Below are 9,181 nucleotides of genomic sequence, written 5' to 3' on the forward strand. Positions count from 1 at the left end.
AGTCGATGAAATTATTGAAAGGATAGACCAGGATCGTCACATAAGCAGTCATTACATCGCTAAGGAACTAAACATTCACTATAAAACCGTTTTGAGCCATTTAAAAAAGGGTGGGTTAAAAAAAAGCACGATTTTTGGACACCGCATGAATTGTCAGCGAAAAGTTTATTGGACCGAATTAACATCTGCGATTCTTTGCTGAAACGGAATGAAATCGAACCGTTTCTGAAGCGAATGGTTACAGGACATGAAAAGTGGATCAAATACGACAATAACGTGCGAAAACGATCATGGTGCAAGAATGCAGAAGCTACACAAACAGTCCCAAAGCCAGGAAGACGCCGCGGAAGGTTATGCTCTGCGTTTGGTGGGATTGGAGAGGAATCAATCATTATGAGCTACTCCAGACTGGTCAAACTATTAATTCTAGACTTTACTGTGACCAATTGATGAGATTGAAGCAAGCAATCGAAGAAAAACGGCCAGAATTGGTCAACAGAAAGGGCATCGTCTTCCACCATGACAACGCTAGACCAGACACATCTTTGATGACTCGGCAAAAACTGGGAGAGCTTGGCTGAGAAGTTTTGATGCATCCTCCATATAGCCCAGACCTTGCACCATCGGATTTCCATTTGTTTCGTTCTATGCAAAACTCCCTTAGTGGAGTTCGGCTAGCTTCAAGAGAAGCATGTGAAAACTTCGTATCCCAGTTTTTTAATGATAAACCACGGAGTTTTTACACTAAAGGCATTATGTCTTTGGCCGAAAAATGGCAAAAGGTGGTAGACAATAATGGATCATATTTGGTTGAGGTGCTTATTCTGTAACTTGCGTTTACGATGGCCTATAGGCGATGATTCATTTGGTTCATTTTGTGTTCATTTGGTGTTCACGATCGCCTGCATGTCGAGTGCATTTTTGTGGTCGACAGCTGGCGTTCTGTTTACATCGAGCATCCAGCATCTGAAAAACAGTTATAGCGTCCTGATTGTGCATCAATAATTTCTTTCTGCTAATCGTATACTATTATTACAAAGGTTAAGTCGTTTTTATACCGAAAAAAACAAGTTAATTAACAGTTTTTTTACTTCAAACTGTCATTTTGAATTGTTTATTGTTTTCGAAACGTTTCGAAATTCGCATGAATCATTGAACGCCTGAGGCCATCGTAATCGCAAGTTACAGAATAAGCACCTGAATAAAGTTGCTCGAAACCAAAAATATACCCCCTTGAAGTTTTACTAAAAATACGAAAAAACTTATTCGACAACCTAATATATTGTCGAGATCAAGCCAGCTTTTGTCCTTATGCTCAGCGTGTGGTTTCTGTCCACACTGAGCTGACCTTTGGACACATCCGTTATCGTTTCGGAGATGTACCGCCCCAGTCAAACTCCGCACCTAGCAATGTCCAGCCTGAAAATGCTGTCCAGATGTCTTAGGTGTCGCGGAGCGGTCGGTGCTGGGCAGCCAGCCGGCCAGCAGCGGACGCACCACGAGTGCGCTAGCAACCGGCCAGCCGTGTGTGGCATGGCTGAACGCTGAGCGAGAAACCATGGTGCACTGGGCGCACGCGCCAACCGCCGATTCAAACGGAAGGAGGGAGGCAAATATATCAACGCCATCTGCAGAGGCCATCACAGCGACCGCCAGATGGCGTTGTTTTGTTTACCAACAAACCGGCCATGTTGCCTCGGGACGGCATAGCGGAATATAACTATCTCCTTCACTCTAGTGACTTACGCATGCGCCATGCTATTTCTGCATTTTTATCGTTTCGTACGTTTGACCGGATCGAAAGTATGCTCTCTCTCTTTCGTTCATAGTTGCCTCTCTTTCTATCTTTTTGAATTTTATCGTTTTCATGCCGTTTATAAGGGTGGGTCAAAAGTTGGGCGTTAATTAAAATGAATTTCGCCCGGGAAAATGAAATATAAACGATAAAAAAGTTCACGGGGGCAGTCGACCCGTTTTACCGGACTTTCTGACACTTGCCGACAATTGCGCTCTCGCAGCGCAAATTTTGGTTTTGTGTAGAAACACTCTTACAGCGCATCTAGACGGTGTGAGAATTTCCCGAGACTGCGAATTGAGACTGTAAAATCCGTACAAATCCGAACCGAGAATGCTTTCGCTCGTGTAGAAACTGAGAATAAAGCGAGCCTGAGACAGTTTCTACACACAGCCAAAATTTGGCGGCTAAAGTCAAAAAAAGAGAACTTCATTTTTCCAACATTTTGGAAAAAATAATGGCAGATGGAGACAAATTTACATCTACGGTACGGCCTACACTGGAGTGCAGCATTATGTGTCTGCCGATCAGCTTAAAGCATATTATATTTTAAAAAAAAGCTGTTTGCAGGTGTGTTAAAGTTATTTCGCGATGATTCTGTAGTTTTTCTGAAGTTCTTCTTTTCAAGCGTCCCTACACACACCATTATTTTTTTTATATGGAGCTTTTGACTTTTGCCGACAATTTTGACTTTAGCCGCCAAATTTTGGCTGTGTGTAGAAACGGTCTGAGGCTCAGCTGAGCTACCTGTCAAACTATCTGTCATTGCCTGTTATTTTGACAGCAAAGCGATTCTCGTACGAGTCTCGGGCCAGGCTCAGCTCAATTGAGCAAATTCTTGAACCTGAGAATCGTTTCAACGTCTAGAGGCGCTGTTACGGCTGCGAGAGAATGGATAGGAGCTGGACTAGGTACGGAACGAAACTGTCAAAATTGTGAGCATAACCCCGTGTACATACTGCCCATAATTTGGAGATAACTAGGTAAGCGGCCCGGTTACAGAGCTACGCACGAAAGCAGGATTATTTTGAATTTCATTATTTTTCTCTTTCCCTAGCATACAAAAATGCTCTTCCATGTCATTCTAATGTTATCCATCTCTTCTTTATCAAAGAGGCTCGATAGCTACACATTTTTTTTTATCTTCACGGCATGAACATTGCTGTTGGCGAATGCAGCGGTTGATAAGCCAACTCCCAGCCATGTGCTCTCATAGCTAAACCGCCCGGTTACAGAGCTTCGTTTGAAAAAATGATTGTTTGAAATTATTTCTTTTCCATTTCTCACCAAACAATCAAACATGTCCCTCCATTCCATTTTAACCGTTTCCATGTTGACTCATTTTCAATTTGATTCCTTACAATTCCTAGCGTTTGCTCGCGATGTCACCGGAGGAAGGGCTCTCGTGGTGTAGCGATTGACCTTGCACCAGGTTGATTGTCATTACCTCCCGGTTCAGGTCCAGGTCCTGCAAGTTCTCACCGTATGGAGCAGTAAAGCAGGCGCGTCCCATTGCCATCTTTTTGATTTTCGAATAGCATAATTTTACCCTTGATCCTAACACATGCTGTAATGGTTTGTTTCGTCATTTGATTAGCCGTTGTCTTCGGTACGATCTGGCGATAATCAAACAGCCCTACAGCATATCCACCGAACAGCCGAAACCTGCCGATAATATTTTGCAGTAGCATGCATTGCCCATGGCAAAAGCCCGTGAGACAACATCAGAGCCAGAACAATCTTCGATTGGCTTCGGGTCCTAATGCAAAGAATGCAAAGATGACTCTTTAGCAACAGGAGCTTCTATCAGGTCCAGGTGTAATATCTGGCCTATCGAGGCGGGCAGGACCGTTCTGATAGCATAGAAGCAATCGCAGACGGAGAGTGAACCATTCCTCCTACCGCGATTGTATTTTGTCGCATGCAGCGAGTGCAGTGCGCGTTTGCCTGTGGCAATATGCCTTGACGGCCAGCGACTTAATGGTACAGGATCGGTGCCGCGTTAATATAGTGGCCTTAGTATGTCGGGTTCGGTTCTGCATATCGAGATGAATCGAGATGTATTTCAAGATTTGCGTCAGTTCGGAGATTCGAGCCATTTCGTTTGCATTGTTTCCCTAACTCTCTCGAGTCGCGTGCATCGGAATAGATCGATCCCTACATGCTAATAAATCTGATCAATTAGCAATCGAGCATAAGCCATCAGATTACTTAAACAGTGCGGTTCCATTTGAGGAAAGGACAGTAAACCATTCCTACCGCAATTCCATTCTGGCGCATACACCGAGTCTCTTGATTGTTTGCTTGTTCCATTAGGCCTTGCAGGCCAGTGGCAACATATCGATATCGATCGGCAATATATCGATAAAATAATCATTGGATGCATTTTTTTGCTTTTCCATTTCATGCGCACGTTTTTGAAAAACCAAGCTGCTTGAGCCCGTGCGCCTTATGCCCGCGCACTCTCTGACCGCCGTGGTCGCATACGGCAAGTGCAGTGCCCGTTTGCTTGTCCCATTATGCCTTGCCAGACGGTGCCCTAACCGATTTTCACGAAAATCAAATCGGACATATCAGTAAAATGGGTTTTCATTCATTTTCGTGGGTCAAAATCATTCATTGGATGCATTTTTTGCTTTCCCATTTCACGCGCACGTTTCTGAAAAACCAAGTTGCCTGCGCCATTCGCTCTCTATGGTTTCTCCATCACAGCACGCTCTGCACTCGCGCAGTCTTTCTTCGCTTGGCTTCACTCGAGTACCGTGACGCTCAGCGTGACGCTCTCCCTTTCTCGCTCGCACTTGCTTCTTTTGTGATTTGGCATCTCTTTTCTCGGTGTCACTCTCCCCTTCTCGTTTTCGCTCACGTCGTAGATGGCATTTGCGATCTCGCTCAGCGTTACTCCGGACTAAAATTTGTATAGTGATGTATGGTAGCCCCAGAAAATATCTGGGCGGAAAGATCTGTCATTTTCTTCTTGCGGTTCTAATCGGTTTCAGACCGGTTCGCTAGACACCAAAAAAAAAAACCGGCAGATTCTGTGCAGTGTGTACACGGGGTAAGACGTTCTCTACACTGCGACTTCCCAGTGAACCATCCGGCTTTCCCTCTGCGTGCGTCGTAGCGGGAGGAAGGCTGCGGCGGCCAAAGTGTCTATAGGAAACAGGTGAAGTCATAGCACTTTTTTTCTTTTTTGCTTTTTTTCTTTTTTTGACATTCGACGCCTTGTTTACGTTCATCACCAAACCAGCGTGCGTTTGAATCCGAAAAAGGGCAATGGTTTTATCAGGCATATTTTCTACTTTTGCTCGTTTAAATGATACATTTTCTAATTTTAGAACAAACGAGCAGCCCCGCTGTGGCTAACAACGTGTCAGCAGGGGCCGAAAACGCCGGCTATCTCTGATTCTGAAACGAGTGGAAAAGGCCCGGATCCGGCTTCCACCGATAGCCGGTCACTGTCGGCTTAGACTATTGGTTAAAGGACAAAAGGACGGAGACGATCGGAGTGTGATGGACAATCACATCAGCGCTACATGCTCAGTGCATCCAAAGGAGGGTGTTATCGCGTGTCCGACCAGAGTCCGGCGAAGGTGAAACCACTTCGCTTGTTCCGAACACGGAGCAGCAAGGAGAAGGAGTGGGTTCTTCTGCCCGAATAAAGGCAGCTCCAGCGCGCTTTGTTCATCATATAAGATAGCTGGCTCGGCAGATCGTCTGCCAATCGCGAGGCGCATCCAAAGGAAGAGTGATAAGGGAAGAAAATCCGTTCCTATTCCTAGTTTGCCACCGTCGGAACGGGTGTCTTCTTTTGTAAGGCGCATCAAGAGCGCATCGCCTCGTGAGCAAGGATGGATGCCTCGAATGATGGTGCACTGGCTTTGCCTGGCAGTGTTTGTGATCGTCCTGCTGGTGCAGTACGACAGCAAGGATCCGTACGTCACCGTGGGTGTGGAGCGAAAGGCTACACTACAGAAGATCCGACGAGCCTACAAACAGCAAGCTAAGGAATGGTAAGAATCCGAACAGCACTCTGTCTGGGTTCGTATTGATTGCTTGCCACAGGCGTGCTAGGACTTGAGCTGACTGTATCAAACAGGCATCCGGACAAATCAAAACACTTTTAGGCGGAGCAGCGGTTCGTCGAGATCAAGCAGGCATACGAGCTACTTTCCGACTCGGAGCGTCGGAAGGCATACGCCGTACATAACGAACGAGGATGCAATCGTGAATAGGGAACGGCCCGATTACACCACACGACCGGTTCCAGGATCCGTTCGAACACTTTTACGATGCACATAACTTTAACTTACGACGACCAGGACATTAGCCTGTACCATCGGCTGTCGATCACCGCCAAGTACTACGAGAGCAACATCCTGCCCAAAAGCCGCCAAACTCCGCAAATACTGCTGTTTTACGCCGACTGGTGCTTCGACTATATGAAAGCGGCCAACTCGTTCAAGAAGATGATCGACACCGTACGCTCGAACGATCAATGCGGGTCACGAGGAGTAGCTGGTACGCCGGACCGGTGTCCACTCACTACCATGCATTGTCATGGTCCTCGACGGCCACAACTACTATAGTATATCCACCGTGAAAGCGTCTTTAATGCACAGCATCTGGTCGACTTCATCCGGCACCGTTGAGCGTAAATCATCGCAAATTTAAGGTTGCACACTGACCGGCACAGATACAAATCCACTTACCAATATAATTTCCATTGCATTGAAAAACTTAAATTTGCGCATCTAATAAATACGTACACTTGTTTTTCTTTTAGAATAAAGTATGCAGTTTATTTCGGCATAACTATTGTTACATTGTAGTATAGAAGGAACAGCTAAAAGAAACATTTTAATCTAAGATAAAAAGTCCAAATAAAGGTAAACAAGGTATCATACCTGTTGTCTGCAATAATCGCAAATTATGATAGCTTTTAATCAGTGGCGATTGGTGTAATTGATAATCCTCAGCCCTAAAATGCTCCGAACATATAGCACCACTTTTAGACGGACGCCAATTTGCATCTTTTCTACAAAATGTTGCCCATTGTCGGGTTAACTCCACATCTTGCGGAAAAGAATGAAACATAACCACCGTGCCAAGCCTTTTGATATTATTATTGTTATTTTTGCAAAACGGAGCTACGCAAAATCTATAAGGCATCTTAAAACCACCAATGTAGAACAATCAGAGCACTGAAAAACTGGAAAAACTTTAACTTTCTTTACGGATTTCTTACTTCTCAAAACGAATACAGCGTCTCCAACGCAACCAAAACATAGGCAACGACTGTCAATTTTTTTCAATCATTTTTCTAATTTTCGCGAGCGATTTTGTTCGGTATGACTTCACCTGTTTCCTATAGACACTTTGGGTATGACTTCACCTGTTTCCTATAGACACTTTGACGGCGGCTGAGAAAGAAACCCGATCAGCAAAAATTGAGTTTGAAATTAGGAAATTTTCGAACAGCCCCGGCAGCAAACGCCCTGGCAGAAATTTTGTGTGCACCTATTGAATAAGGAGACTCCCTTTGATTTGCATGGAGCAAAATCCTTATTCGATAGGTTGACCTCTTATTCGATAGGCAATATGGCGCCGAACAGAACAAAAAAAGCGCGAGTGGCGCCAAAAGCGGCAAAAAAGAGAAGCAAATAATTTGAATTTACCCCTTCGGACTCCTTACCCTACAAACCAGCCGAGACACTTTTTGCTTAAACGAAAGGCCCTATAACTCAATCGAGATTGAGTGACTCGCATGGGTTATGGGGCCTTTTTGACGCCCCTTCGGACTCCTTACAGGGCCTTTCTCGTATGGGTTACAGGGCCTTGCCCACATCTAGGCGCATTCATCGTTTTGAGCAACATTCATGCATGGAATCAAAAAAAAAGGAAGCTTCATTTTACCACTCTCTGCTCGCCCCCCCCCCCCTCGTGATGTATGTTTGCCTGAGTTGCGTGTATGTGGATGAAGGAGTGTGAATGATGGGGATTTGATGTGAAGGAGATGATATGATTTGGGAAGGGAAAGACGAACCCGCTACGCACTGAACTAAATGATTTATTGAAAATCACTTGATCACAAACGCTAGATCAATACGGCTAACCGTGACCGTGCGTTTTGACAAAAAATGCAGGTATTTTCTAATGTTCATAACATCACCGATGCGCCTTCGACGTGTTTGTAATGATGATCACTGATTTTAATTGAAAGCAAACTATATGCAGATCAAAAAGTTGTCACGAAAGGCAAATTAAAGCATATATGACACCGCGATTTGATTCGCCTTTTTTCGCATAGTTTTCGTGTTTTACAGGCACAATAATGCTTCTAATTTTCGTACGACTATGGCAGACCTTGCCGCAAATTGATTTGTTTTAAATTTTCCCTCAACTTTGGCCGTTTTTCCTGTTGCACTACTGCTAAGAAACAGACGCAGAATTTGCATTATTCTGTATATCAAGCCTCATGCTTCCGTAAACAAGTTTGCACGATGTACGCGAACAAATCATATACGTTTTGCTTGATTATTCAATTCAATATTTGACTACATTTCTGCCAGGAAACGAAGAGGACATGCAGTGGTAAAACGCAGCGCGATCTCCACCCACGACACGATCCATTTGCGATCCCTTTCTTGTGGTTCTGGTTGCAACGAATACCTCCATTTTCGGTGCTTATCACCTCCGCGTAGATCACATCCTTATGCTGGCGAACACGCCCTCTTCACTGCCAACCCCACCCCCCTTCAATGTTGGAACATTCTGCGCAGTTTGTGTTGGCTTCGTACTGGCCACCGGATGCTGTTGCCAATTGTTCTGCTATTGTAATGCTGTTCCGTTCTGATTAGGCAACTGCGCAAGCAAGCAAAAGTATCCATTTGTTTTAGTCAGCTCCACTTTAACCCTTCCGTTTCTTGTGATCTCGAGAGGCTTGGCAGCGATCGCCCTCGCAAGGGACACGCGCGTCCTTCCTTGCTGGCGTGGGCGGAGATCGCGCTGCATTTTTATCATCGCTTAGCTCGGCCGATGATACCCTTTTCTTCCACGCTTTTCGTATCTGGATCTGTGTGCTTCATCGTAACACCTGCGGCACCTTTATAGAGAAGGTGGAATGATCATTCTGCTTCGTTACAACCGTGGAAAACGGTGCGGAAAAGCGATCATCATTCCCGTTTATTTTATGTTGAGAAAGACAGTTCTGTCCTTCGTCGTTCGTGGGAAAATGTATGTTCTACCGGCTGTTCCCGTTGAATAGGAACAGCTGTGGTGCAACTGGAAAAACGGCCAAAGTTAACTGAAAATTGGGTCAAATTAATTCGTGAGACGTTTTACGATTATCGTACGGCAATTAAATGCATTTATTTAATCAAAAAG

General features: G+C 44.9%; 1 pseudogene; it reads left to right on the forward strand.

Moving 5' to 3' along the window:
• Nucleotides 1–5,650: 5,650 nt before the first annotated feature.
• On the forward strand, nucleotides 5,651–6,384 carry LOC126571144 (dnaJ homolog subfamily C member 16-like; annotated as a pseudogene).
• Nucleotides 6,385–9,181: the final 2,797 nt, after the last annotated feature.

Source organism: Anopheles aquasalis, chromosome X (genome assembly GCF_943734665.1).
Source record: "Anopheles aquasalis chromosome X, idAnoAquaMG_Q_19, whole genome shotgun sequence".
Taxonomy (NCBI): domain Eukaryota; kingdom Metazoa; phylum Arthropoda; class Insecta; order Diptera; family Culicidae; genus Anopheles; species Anopheles aquasalis.